The 13,301-nt window shown below is 44.6% G+C and overlaps 1 protein-coding gene across 6 annotated transcripts in view; it reads left to right on the top strand.

Moving 5' to 3' along the window:
* The window catches only part of sema6cb (semaphorin 6Cb), a 153,110-nt gene that overhangs the window by 39,746 nt on the left and 100,063 nt on the right, over nucleotides 1-13,301 (top strand). Inside the window, exon 1 of one of the 6 annotated variants that reach the window (XM_087179089.1) lies at nucleotides 10,545-10,660. The exons of the other annotated variants lie outside the window; for them this stretch is intronic. The gene's annotated coding sequence lies outside the window, so the exon portion shown is untranslated. Of the gene's footprint in view, nucleotides 1-10,544; nucleotides 10,661-13,301 lie in introns of those variants that run through there. 6 annotated transcript variants of the gene reach the window in all.

Below are 13,301 nucleotides of genomic sequence, written 5' to 3'. Positions count from 1 at the left end.
CTCCTCCTTATCAAGACCTGTTTCTTCTGCAGGAGCTTTAGCTGCCTAAAAAGCCTCCATCAAAGAAAAGGGTCTGGAAATTTCTACATTAGAGTGAAGTGCAGTTGCAGTCAATATTTCCCTTCCTCTGCTGCCCTCTCCCTATTCCTTTCTTTTTTTTTTTTTTTAAGCGAGATCAATCTTGTTTCCGCACAATTGCACAGATTGTAATCTATTCCAGCTAAAAGAAAAAAAAAAATGCTCAACTTGAAATAGAGCCATTCATCACAGAGTAAACAGCATAACAGAAGGGCCGAGAGAAGGAGCAGGAGAATGTTAAGAGAAAATGCTCGTGGGTAAAGAGAACAGAGAAGAAATTGCCACCGGAAAGGCAAACAAACCACGAGCAGCCTTTTGCCTGACAGAAGTCAACAGAACCCGTCGTCGCTCTCCTCACGAGGACGTGACATTTAAGAGGGAGGTGTCTCGTCTTTGCAGGCCTAATTAACATTCCACTATGCGCCGGCTGGAGATGGACGCCCTGCCAGCGCTGTGTCCCCCTTTTCACCCTCGGCCGTGTTTGTCCATGAAGTCCTTTTACTTCCTCTAAACGTAACTGGCTCTCGGTGACTGTTCCCTCGTTTCCCGAGGTCTTTATTGTGTGACGATCCACACAGGCTCTGCCAGTGTCGTCTCAAATGTTCCACTGTGGTCAGTCTATTTGCCATTGCCAGAGGTGTCAGGCAGCGGTAACTATGGCAACGGTGTAAGGCCTGAATTGTTGGAGGTGTCGGAGCCCCCACCCCACCCCGGGGCACCACAGATCCAACCACAAGAATCTGTCGAACTCGATGCACTTTCTCTGCCGGGTCGGTTACAGACCTTTGACACATGTCAAAGAAATCTGTCACAGGCTCACAAGCTTCTCTCCGAGCGGCACTGCAAGAGACGGAAGACAATTTCCATCCAAACTGAAAACATGAAAACCTTTTGTGACTTCGGTGACATCTTCTTCACTATTGATTATTATTGCTGCTCATGACTATTCAGTTGTAGCTGCTTATATTGAAGCGCCTCAGCGTACCTGATGATCCCTCTCAGAAACGACCATATGTGATGTGTGAGGTGAAATGGCTACTATTTGAAGGAAGTCTGGTATTTGATTAGTTAATTATAGCTATTTGTTACGACCTACACTGGAGACATCAGCACAAAGCTCATTTCAGAGAGACGTCAGAAAAGCCTTTTCACATTAAGCTCAAAATTCCACTCAAAAAAAAAAAAAAAAAATCTGAACTCTTCTTCATGTTGTTATTGGAAGTTGGATGATATCAGGACAGTAGAAAATTACAGACCACCCAGAGGAAATGGATTGTGGGTTTACTTGAGTGCATCATTGTTCTCGGCTGGCACACGTGCGTCTCTCTTGAGCTTCACTTTAGCCTATAATAATGCCTCAACTGTCTTTTTGCAGGAAAGGTTAAGAGCATTCGGAGAACCCTGCGTGATACGTGGAAGAAAAAAAGAAAAAAGAACTGCATGATATGAAAAGTGGGAAAGGCAGCAGGGAAGAAAAGAATTTAAATGAAAGCTGTAGAGTTCCTGTTCAGGGCGCAGGAGGAGGGTTCACGTCTTCTTGCTGTTAATCTTCTCTGGAAAAAAAAAAAAGCACTGGATTTGCTTTATGTATCTAAAATCTGCTGATTACAGACCGTAAATTTGTTGCGGGCTAGATATGAAAATGACTTCTTTTCATTTTTAAACTAGGACATCTTCCTCAGTTTAAAGCAGATTGATAAAAGAATATTTTACGACATTAGACTGTAATATTTAGCTTTGTTCAGCGCCTTTCTATGCGGATAGCACTTAGCGAAAGAATGATGCACACGTCGTTACTGCCAGCAGCGATCTTTGAACCTCAACCACACGATGCAGCATGGAGCCGTGCGCCAGATTGGATTCAGAATTCTCCAAAATAACCCAAAGTACACCAAATAAATAGGCCTCCTCCTTGTGTCAGTAAGTGTGTATGTGCTGTATTGTGATTTATTCATCACCTCAGTGTTTGGCTGCTTATCAGCGGCGCAGGCAAGTATTGAGCTTTTGGAGATGACAGAATTGCAGGGCTCGCTGTGCTGGGCTGAATCTCTGAGCCTGGAACAATAGACGGTGAAAATGAGAGTGGCAGCGCGGGGGTTTGTGAGGCGTTGTCACTCGGATGAAAGATAGATGCCACACAGAGCCCGGGCCGAAAAAGGGGGACAGCTCTCAGACGGACAACAGAGAGGCAAGGGGCCAAATAGCTTTTATTTCTAGATGCGTGCGGCTTCAGATCCAAGGGAAGATCTTTCAAGAAATGATTCAGCGGTCCAGGCTGACGTGCCAGTCTGGTAAATAAGAGGCAGGAGTGGTTTGGTTTTGAAGTTTCGGTGGGCCACTCCCGTGCTGTCATCTCGAATGAAACTCCAGTTTAGATCGTGTAGCGGTGGAGTTTTCTCCCACAGGTAGTGAATTCCAATGACATTTCACCGCCTTCTGATATCCTTGATTGTGAACCCCACCCCAGCTTAAAACACAGACTCCGAGTCTGCGCAGGTCTCCATAGACTGTCTCCACTGATCAATTCCTCAGCCCATCTGTCTGCCAGGCTTATTCACAGGGCCGCACAGTAGGCGAGACGAACCCTCTCTGCTGGAGTCTTCATTAAACCAATCCTCCCTCCCTCCTTCCCTCCTCCTCCTCCTCCTCCTCCTCCTCCTCCTCTAGCTCTCCCCAGGCCTGGGTAAAGTTAATGAGAAGAGTCCATCAGCTGGCACCCCCCACCTTCCTCAGCTGAATCCCAGCCATTGTCTTCCTCCCACATCAGCTTTGACTCACTCACACAGTTGAATGGTAGCTAGGGTGAAGATTATGACCTGATTCTCTGGTGATATGATGGAAGAGTCGGTTAGTTTGTTATATTTTTTAAAAGACAATCTTCATCTTAGTTTCATTGCAGCAGTTTCTGGTTTTTGGCAGCAGGTGGTTACAGTGAAAAATCCTGAACAATTCCCACACTCTACGAGGGCGACTTCGGCCCAAAAAAACACACCTGCATCACTATTGAAAAAACCTGTATCGGCAGAACCCCCCTGTCTTCTGAATTTCTCTCTACCTGCTGCTGTGCTGTTCTGTGTGTGGGAGGTGTGGAAGAAGGGGTGGGGTGGTGATAGTGTGGCTCAGTTGTTCTGCCAGAGAAATGGATTTGCAGTGATGGATGGCATCAGTGGCGCTGTATGGGTCTCACCCTGTTGCTGAATCGCGGCTTTAAACTAATTTTGTGGGCACAGCAGAGCCGTTGTGCTCTGTGGCCGAGCTCGGGACCTGGCTCGTCTAACTGCCCCGCCGGAGCTTGCATGCCAATTACCCCCCCCACCACCACCACCTTCGTGCCAAGAGGAGCAAAGCAAAGCAAGAAAATAAAGAAGTATTTGCTCACTTGCTGAGGCAACACTTTGCTTTAGTGTCCTTGTAACTCAGTGCCAAAAGGTAGCAGGGGCTGTCACACTGTGTAGCATCCCACGGACAGCCCCTTAGTCAATTTGATTATACTCATCATGGTAATTTTCCTTTTCCTGTGCACTCTGTTAGGATGAATGTACTTCTTGTAGCAGCAGATTCTGTTTGATTCACCACATCTTGAACATCTTGACATCTTGTGATTTTATGAGGTGTGTTTGTGTGTGTGTGTGTTTGTGTGTGTGTGTGTGTGTGTGTGTAGGCTTCACATCTGTCTTGAAACTACTGAGCTCACTTCACTGCACACTCTTTACCCTGTACATGCTTTGCAGATTGACAGAGAAGCTAAACTGCATTCAGTTTTAAATTTTCATAGTGTTTGGAGTTCTGATCAGAGGCTTTGAATTCAAAGTCTTTAAAGCAGCGAGGAGAAATCGTTTGTTTTCCAGAGCGCGATATTGTGACCTTTAGCCATTTCACACACTTTCACTTATTGCTCTGGACTCATCTGCTTCCACAGTGTTTCTTGAGGCTTTGAACTCCCTCCCTGTGCTTTTAATCTTCCTCATGACAGGTTTGGATGTAAGCAGCTGCAGCCAAGAAAAGGATCATAAAGTTGCAGCCAGATACATGTGGTTAGCGGAGACAAGTACAGTTTGTGTCGAAGGAAAGATCTACATTCAAATCTTTTTCCACTTTTAAATATCGGTGCCTCGGTTTGTGATGTAGGGTTGTAATTTACTCTTTTGCTGCAACAATCACAGAGAATTAGAATTTATTTATGTCATTCAATGGGCGTTCAGTCATGTTGAGTAGATATAAATAGTTTAAAAACATGTTTGTGAACTATATACAATCATGGCCGTGTACCTGACTCAGGTTTCCTTGTGGTTTCGTTGCATTATTTTTATGAGCACTTTGACTCAAGGCGCTGTCAGACTGGCGTGTGACGTGTGAAGGCGACCACGGCCAGAATCACAGCAGTCCACTCTGCATCCAGTCCAACTCCAGCGCGTGTGTGTGTGTGTGTGATGCCATGGTGCCCATTCATCTGCTGGAGCGCTAAGAGTTTTAGCATCGCACTTCTATTAAATTGGGGGAAGATTTAAATCAAATCCTAGTTCCTGTAAAGCTCCAAAACCTCTGGATCGCAACTACCCAGGAGCATCTCCTCTGTTTGTAACATCACCTTTATGTCAAGAATTTTGCAGCCTCCAAGCACAGGATAACCCTGATGACATCACCACAAGATATCAAGGTCATTATCAGACTTCACAAAGCTGCTCCAGAGTGAGAGACGGAGTAATACAACATTAATCACTCTCTATGTAACACCCCTCATGACTAGAGAGCTGTTGTTTATGTGTGAAATCGATGTGATTCCCCTTTAAAGCTGGAAGTACCGTCCCACAACAGAGTGGCCTCTCTTTCACCAGGCTGCATTGTGTTTGGGTGGTTTTACCCTTTAACGTTCAAACAGTCCATCGATGGCCTGTCCTGACACAGATGTTGTCAGTGAGGTGATAGGAACATTAAACATGACAGCATTGTTCAGCTCATATCTCTCTGCAACCCCCCCCCAAGAAAAAATACCGGCCATCTCATCTCTCCTCCCCTCTTAGAATCAGATGTAGGGATTCATGGCAGCAGTGTGTGACCTCGGACCTGTTTGGGTCTGTAATGCATTAAGATGAATGCCGCCGTCCCACTCTCAGATGATGAATGGCGGGCTGCAGGGGAGGCTCTCCGCTATGTAAAAGAGGCGCTTGCAGACATGGCACTTTCATCAATCAGAAGCAGAGGGGAGGGGGGGGGGGTAATGTTGTAACACTGCAGAAAGAAGAGCCTTTGTTTATATCCAGCAGACAGACCTGGAGACAGATCCGTCTCTCTGTTTGGAGAATGCTGTTTTTCCCCGTGCTGTAAGAAATGTGACCGGGGAGCGCGTTAATGAAGCATATAGGCAGATAAAGTCCTCGTTACGGGTTTCATTCAGAGTCTTCCCACTGTGTAATCAGCCGTTCTCACACAGGTGTAAACGTCAGCCGTATCATCCCGACAATCTCCTCATTTCACTCAAACGCCGATGTCAAGGTCTCAATTAAACTGGCACCTGGGATCTCACATTCACACTTCCTTACAAAAGCCCAGCAGAGCTCTTTGACAGGGAGCCTGGAGCTCAACACTCGAGACGCCCCGGAGATGGTTCTGGGCACGGCGTGATGCCCCCGGTGGAGTGACGGTGTGTTGCGGCAGCAGAGGGGTTTATGGGGTAAACGCAGGTGAACGAGGCTCATGTCATTTTTCAGCTGATGGTAGAGAAAGCAGAAGAGGACCGAGAGCGTTTTTTTCCATTGATTCTTTTGTGTCTTTCTGCTTTCCTTCTTTCTTTGTTCTCCAAACTCGAACTGAACAGCATAGAGAAGCATAATATTATTGCATTAAAGTCATAATTTCCTGTTAAAAACAAATGACATGAACTAGATCCAGTGTCCTATGTCCTTATGTGACTGGATTTTCTGAGCTAATTTGAGATTTCTAGCTCAATAATATCTGTTCCTTAAATCAACATTTGCAGTCTCCACTGTTGAAATGATTTGCACAGGTAATCAGGAATGATTTTGGAGCCAGTATTGAACTGATACCAAACCCTAGCGATGATAAATGCATGTATCGTAGCATGAAATTACACATATTTTTATAATATTTTAATCCCAGAACACACCAATACTCCTAATGATCTGTCATATTTTACCTGCACCTGTGTTCTCCAGCTTTCTCTGCAAAAAGAAGCGTCTTATAGCTCAGAGGATCTAATGATTCTCCTGCTCTTTTTTTGTGTGTGCAGCTGATCTGCTCCCAGAACCGACCATATCTCTGCCTCTCTGTTCTCTTATAACTCCCTTCCTGTTGCTACCCTCTCATTCTCTCAGCGTGCGGTCGTTGAGTCGTAGCAGTCCTTGCGGCAGGAGGTGTGGTGTAACCCCGGCTGTTTTGGCAGATAAGCCTCAGCCTGCCCACCTGCTTCCCCGCTGCTCATCAGCCAAATAGGACTCGCGCTGTCACCAGCATTCGCTTGGCAGCGGAAGGTTGCCACCTCGACGAATCCACCGCGGCTGCCTCACCACCTCTAATTCTCATCCCTGAGAAGGATGGAGAGCGTCCAAATCTCCTTGAAGCAAACAACAAATAAACAAATAATAAAGTCTCCAAAGAATGAAACCATTCAGTGGTAAAATTGCTCCCTGTGCCAGTCTGTTTGAGACGCTGGAATTTTACATTTAGCTTCTCTTATCCTTGACTTTCCCAGGAAAATCTCTTGAGATCAGGGGATTGTTTTTTCATGAGACCTGGCAGTCACAGTTTACAAAACACAAGTTGACTAATTCATTAGTCAATAAATTTTGGTGATCAGGTGAATCCGTCAATCAAGTCTTTTTTTTCAAGCAGAAAATGACAAACATTTTGCAGAAGCCTGAACTTTTGATTCTTTTGTCTGTTTCTTTTTTCTTTCTTTTGTCTGTTTCTTTTTTTTTTGAGTTACCAGCTTGTTTTGAAGATTTGGCTTCAAAACAAGCTGGTAACTCCTTTTTGGACACTGTCGACATCATGCCAGACTGTGTCACTGTGTAGTCTGGTCTAACCAGGAAGAGGGAGGCGAAGATGAAATACAATGACGGCATAACAAATGATCAATTCTCCGGATGAAGATATCCGCGCATCCAAATACGTTACCATACGATAAGATTCTTGCATGTAGATGTTTCATTTTTGGAAACCCATGACCAACACAGTGAAACATTCTGTCATGGATGGAATCATAGAGAACATAAATTATTCCCCTTTTTGGTGCAGACCCCCTAAGTACTCCCTCAAGGATCCCTGGGGGGTTCCCGGAACCCACTTTCAGTACCACTGTAGTGGGTGCGAAGCAATTATGATCAATAAATTACATCGTGTGGAATATGAGATCACATCACAAATGACGTCAGTTATTTTCAGAGACTTGCAGGCACAGAGGAAAACATTTGTGACTCGCAATTTAAAATGATCATACGGGGTAAAAACTTTAAGAGTAAACATAAAGGAACGTCTGCGATCGGATGCAACCGAGCATCTTGCATCTTGGGACGAAGCAACAGACCAGTAGCGGTCTGTTGCTTCGTCGTGAAGCAGCCTGTGGTTGGTAAAGCAAGGATCTTCACTGGTATCCTTTAATTTACAAGACTCCGGCGTTGAAGCATCATCTTCTAATTCAGGGAGCGAAGAGCCGACACACGTTTGGCTGTGGGATGGTGACGGCTTCAGCCAGGCTCCAGTCTCAACCGAGACTGCGACCGTCAAATGTTACATTGTGATTTCAGACTGTGTAGGCAGACGCCTCTCAGGCACTCGTGTGTACACAGGCCTTTAGCGCTGCGATTCCCTTTTAATTGATTTGTTACCGCACTAATGACGGTTATAACATCAAGTTGTCGTTTTATTTTTTTTGATGATCCAATCATCATAGCTGTCAGGAAGGCGCTCCCTCCCCCGGGCGCTCGCCGCCACACACATCCTGATGTGGATCCTGAGCCGTGAATGCATGAAAGCCAGCTGCACGGTGGTGGATTTCCAGCACCGAGCTGAGCAGTCAGAGCTATATTTCTGCGCTCGGAGCCAAGGAAGCGATTGCCTGGTGAAAAGCGCCATGGTAAAGGTCAATAAACAGTGGCTCGGTTATTGTGTGGCAGATTGAAAAGGAAATTATTTTGCGGTGGAGGCAGGCGAGTGTGTGTGTGTGTGTGCTTCGGTGTGCTGTTTTTGTGTGTGTGTGTGTGTGCTGTTTTTGTGTGTGTGTGTGTGTGTATGTGTCAGGAGCGTGTGTTGAGGCTTTCCGTTGAGGGTTTCTCTTGGCAGCGAGTCTTCCAGCTGACCTGTCAGTGCTAGTCAGGCTACAGGGCTGTGAAATGACCCACCACAGGGCTCACCTGGGGCCGCGCAACCTCTTTCAGCTGTTCTCCTCACACTGTTGCTCCCTAACTATGTTTTATTCCTTTTTTCCATTTCCAATTTTTTTCCCCTCCTGTTTTATATTCACTTACCACACCTCATTCACTCCCTCTGTTCTCTCTCTCTCTCTCTTTCTCTCTCTCTCATGTAGGCAAAAATCTCTTACTTTCTCTCTTTCCTCCAGAGACTTAATGTTTCCTGTTTGCAAGGCTTCAGTAAGAATCACTTAATGTAGTGAGAGAGGAGAGACGGACTCCTGGTTTTTCATAGACCACTAAAAATGTTCCAGGAATAAGAACAGCCCATCTCAACAGCCCGTCTTGCTTTGTGCGGTTTTTGGCCGTGTCTAATGCTCTTCTACTTTGTACAAAATGAGAATGCCAGGTTCTGTCTTTATCTTTTCACTTCAGTCCTGCAATAAATTTATTCCTTTATCCTCACACTTCCTCCTCTACCTGCAAGTTTTGATTCCAGGAGCACATCCCTGCCACTGTGGCCCAACACTGTACTTTACCTCTGATGTTTGAAGAGATGGATGATGGAAAGAGATTGATCCTCGTGGCGCAGACATCAGTCAAGCTGACAAATGGCAGCCCCAAACTTGGAAAGCCATTAGCAGGCCAAGGCAGGAGTGAAGCCGGGCCAAGCCCCGCTGATTTCCATGAGCACTCCCTTCCAAAGCGCATGACGGTGCCAGGCCACGACATGGCGGCGGGTGTTAGCACCACCTCACGTCCCTTCTGGCCCTCGCCTGCTAGCGGCCAGCATGCTGACACAGGGCCGAGCCCCAGTCATTAATGAACAAAACCCTCCAAACATGAAAGAGGTCAGGGCCATCTTTTCATTTAACTGTCATGACTCATGCATTTGGCAAATGCTTTGTGGGAGTTGAAAAATAAGAGCTTTGACTTATTTACCACCCAGTGTTTAGAGTTTGTCAACACTGATGTCACGATTCAGAGTGAAGCAGAGTTTTTTGGAAAAAGGCTCCTCGTGCACATGTGCTGAATTAAAGCTTGTGTGAAGCCAAAGTTTCTGCACTCTGATATTTCTCCTTTTATATCTTCACACTCTCCTTCTGAACAACTCCCTGTCTCTTCCTGGTCACATGCCAGTTGGAATAAATTTGATTTTGAATATGGTTCTCACTGAATGGACGATGCAAAACAGGCCTGTCTTACAGAACCAGGTGAGAGGTCAGTGTTTCTGCCTTTGACCGAGCTCCAGAGAGAAGAAAATGTTTTTTTGTTGGTTTTTTTTCATCAGCAAATGCTGTGCTTTTTTTTTTTCTTCTAGTGTCTTTGTTTTAGCAGCTGCTTTTGCAAAGGCAGTATCGTTCAAACAGAAAGAAAGAGTCAGTGGGGAGGGAGGGCAGAGAGCGGAGGGGGAGGGGCATTAGCTTCTCTAAACGCTGTGCCAGAACTCCTCTGGTACAGTTACTGTAAATTAACACTGAATATACCAGGGGGTGTTTACAGGGGTGTCGTGGAAATCACGTCTGATTTTGCAGCTTGTCTTTTAAACAAAAAAAAAAAAAAAAAAGAGATTTAATGTGGACGGCTGCAGTATAAATACTGAGAGAGAACCCTGATTGTTAAATTTACATTTCATTAACAAAGCAGTTGGTTAGAATAACATTGTCAATGAGTGTTTAAAGATTGAGTTGGGCTCGTAAATGCTTTCTAAACGAGACGGGAGTGTGGATGCAGAATAGACTGTTTTACGGCGAAACGTTCTGCTATAAGAGACCAAGAGGAAATTGGCGTCGTTTCAGAGCTTGATTATTGTGAGCTGGTAAACAAGGACATCCTGAAGTGTCTGATGTTTGAGTTGAAAATAGTTGCCTCATCAGACTGGGCAGACAGCACGTGTGTGTGTGTGTGTGTGTGTGTCTGTGTGTCTGTCGTGGAATCTCACACTCTGGTGTGAGACACTACAGTGTCACACGGTTGGGGGAGAGAATGCCACTCTACAGGAAATGTCATGATGCAAATGTAGAAAGAACATGAGGAATGTGGCCCCGACTCTTCCCCAAAACCAGCCGCTGTAGTAGATGAGTGGTAGCGAGAGGCACTTTAAACCGAATAAGCGGAAAGAAAGCCGCAACATGTGGAGACACCTCTGGAATAAAACACACTTTGGAGCTTCCACTTGTGACTTGAGCGTAGAGTGCTGAGAAGGAGCACAGAGAGTAAGTCATTATTTATCATTTCTGTCTTCTAATCTTTGTTGTGCTGCACTTTGTCTGCAGCTCCGTTTGAGCTTATAAGCAATTTAACCTTCGACATTACCCGACTCTGTAGGCTTTTAACTCTCATTATAGATGATGGTGAAAGTGAAAACCACCATAAACACAGAGGGAATTGTGACTGAAGCCTCTGAAGGTAACAATTTTAAAATCGGGGTCTCAGATGAACCACCTCGGACTTCTTTATTTACTCCATACGTGTCTAAGAGGTGCAGCACATGGACATAAATAAAACAAATGGAGTAAAGCTAAAATGAGCAGTTAGTGACAAATGCAACACAATATAGAAGCAAATAGATAAATAAGCAAGTAAACAAACAAGCACACTGTTAACAGTATTCAATAGTTCCTCAAAAGTAGTTGTTCAACTGTTAGAATAAAAGATATGAAAAGTAAAATGATAGGAAACAACCGGGACAGATGAAAACTTAATGACACGCGTGGCCTCGCTCTCATGTTAGAAATTGAGTACACGTTCTTGAGAAACATTCATGTAAATCTGTTCTTTTGAAGCTGGCAAATTAAAATCATAAATAATAATACATTTCGTTTATAGGCGCCCTTCAAGGCGCTCAAGGACAACTTACAGTAAAATATAAAATGGCAAGTATAAGGCATAAAATACAAAATAAATTATGACCAAACTACATGGTTTAACAAAAACAAGACATAATCAGTTTTAAACAGAGTGAACTGTTGGGTTTCTCTCAGCAGTCCTTTAAGGTCAGCACAGTGTCTTCATGTATGTTATGAGTTGGCGCTATACAAAGAAAATTGAATTGAACTATTGTACACAAATGATATGAGCAAACTACTTGTGGGCCTCCTGTTTAAGTGGCCTGTCGACCTTGAACCCATACTGGAGTAGACTGGAGTACAATTGAACCAAATAATAATGATAAAAAAAGAACGTTAAAATGTTTAGACACACAGCAGTTCCACTTTGTCATTTATGTTTTTCATTTCCAGGTAGATGCAGCTGCCCACCTGAAAGCTCTTTTTTCAGTCAATAAGCGCTCGAAGATCGAAATGTAACATTGTTTTTTTTGTTTTCACTGAGGCCAAGTGCAGGTCGAGTAGCACCAGTCTGTCTGCTGCTGTACTTATTATCAGCCTCTTCTGTTGAGATTTCATGTGAACTTTGACCTCCATTCATTAAGTGTGAAATGTATATGTTTTTACTTTCTTGGTGTAAAAATTATTCCTCACCCCGCCACCGAACGGCGATCTGCTCGTCTGTCTGTGGTCGCCCGTTAGAGGGATTTTAAGACAATATGAAATTTCATCCACCGTCTCGATGCCTTGTTTACTGAAGAGCTCTGCACACCGGGAAACGGGCAAACGGGGAGCTTAAGAGTGTGGCTGTCGGAAAAAGGGATAGCGTTGACAAGGCAACGGGAGCTCATTATCTCGTCGTCTATGCTGGTCCACGGCGTGCCATTGATGGGTGCCAGAGGAGAGTTTGGAGCAGACAGATGGGGTTGCACCCTACATTTCACACAAAAGACGACTGAGCAGGAATAACACGTCCACAGAAATGACATGTCGGCACTGTAATCCTGGATTACCTGTCTGCCTCGCTCTCCTTTGCCGTGCATCTGCGCGTCGCACGTTACACATCAGACAAGATAACAAACAGCGGCTCAGCCGCAACTGCTGTGAGACTGTGTTTGATCTGTTTTGTCAAATACAAAAAGTGTACAGCAGGAGACCAACTATCCCTCCCTCCTTCCCTCCTCCCCTCCTTCCCTCCTTCCCTCCTTCCCTCCTTCCCTCCGCTCATCTTCTGCTGACCAGTTTTAGACAGATGTGTAAAGCTCAGGTAGAAGCATCGGCATCAAGACTCAACTGAGACGACTGCTCATATCTGATTTTACGATTCTTTCTCCTGTACCGAAGAACGCAGACCAGCTGCTGTCATTATCGTCTTGCAGTGTCATAAAGACTGCGTGCGTAAGCAGAACGCTGATAACAAATAGATGCTGCATCTGTTTTGCTTAAAGCACATTACAATATAACAGCAAGTATCAAGACTTGTCCTTCCTCACACCTGGCAGCTCCTGCGGTGTGTAGCTTTGGCAGATAGAACATTTTATTAAATGGACATCGTTTGTTAATAGGAGGAGTCGGATTTTAAATAACCTTTTTAATCCGGTATTTAATCATCAAGATCCTTAGAGAGATGAAAACAAACAATTTAAGTAACATTTAAACACAGCAACGTTAAACTACAGTCAGCTCACAAGAAACAGCCACAGTTTAATAAAAGAGTATAAATTTCAACCTTTGGCTCTTGTGAACTTCACACATTTCACTGGACCTTTTTCTTTTCTATTATTCCTGGATTTCCTGTTGATTTTGTTCTGAATTGAAGCATCAGCCCAGATACCTGCCACGCTGACTGTTTTCTTTTCATTACTGAATCTCGTTTCTTCCATTGCAACACCGCTTCTGTCTCGGCTAATTGGCGTGAGTTATAGTCATGTCAGCTTTCTTATATTCAAAATTGAGCAGTCAGACTTGCCGTGTGTAAATTGTGCGCCTCAAGATCTAATTTGGTGCCATTTTTCATCTGGTCCAATTT

This window comes from Seriola lalandi, unplaced genomic scaffold (assembly GCF_002814215.2).
Source record: "Seriola lalandi dorsalis isolate HSWRI2012SDOR001 ecotype SW California unplaced genomic scaffold, Sedor1 jcf7180002054782, whole genome shotgun sequence".
In the NCBI taxonomy this organism is placed as follows: Eukaryota; Metazoa; Chordata; class Actinopteri; order Carangiformes; family Carangidae; genus Seriola; species Seriola lalandi.
This window is presented reverse-complemented; position numbering and strand designations above follow the sequence as displayed.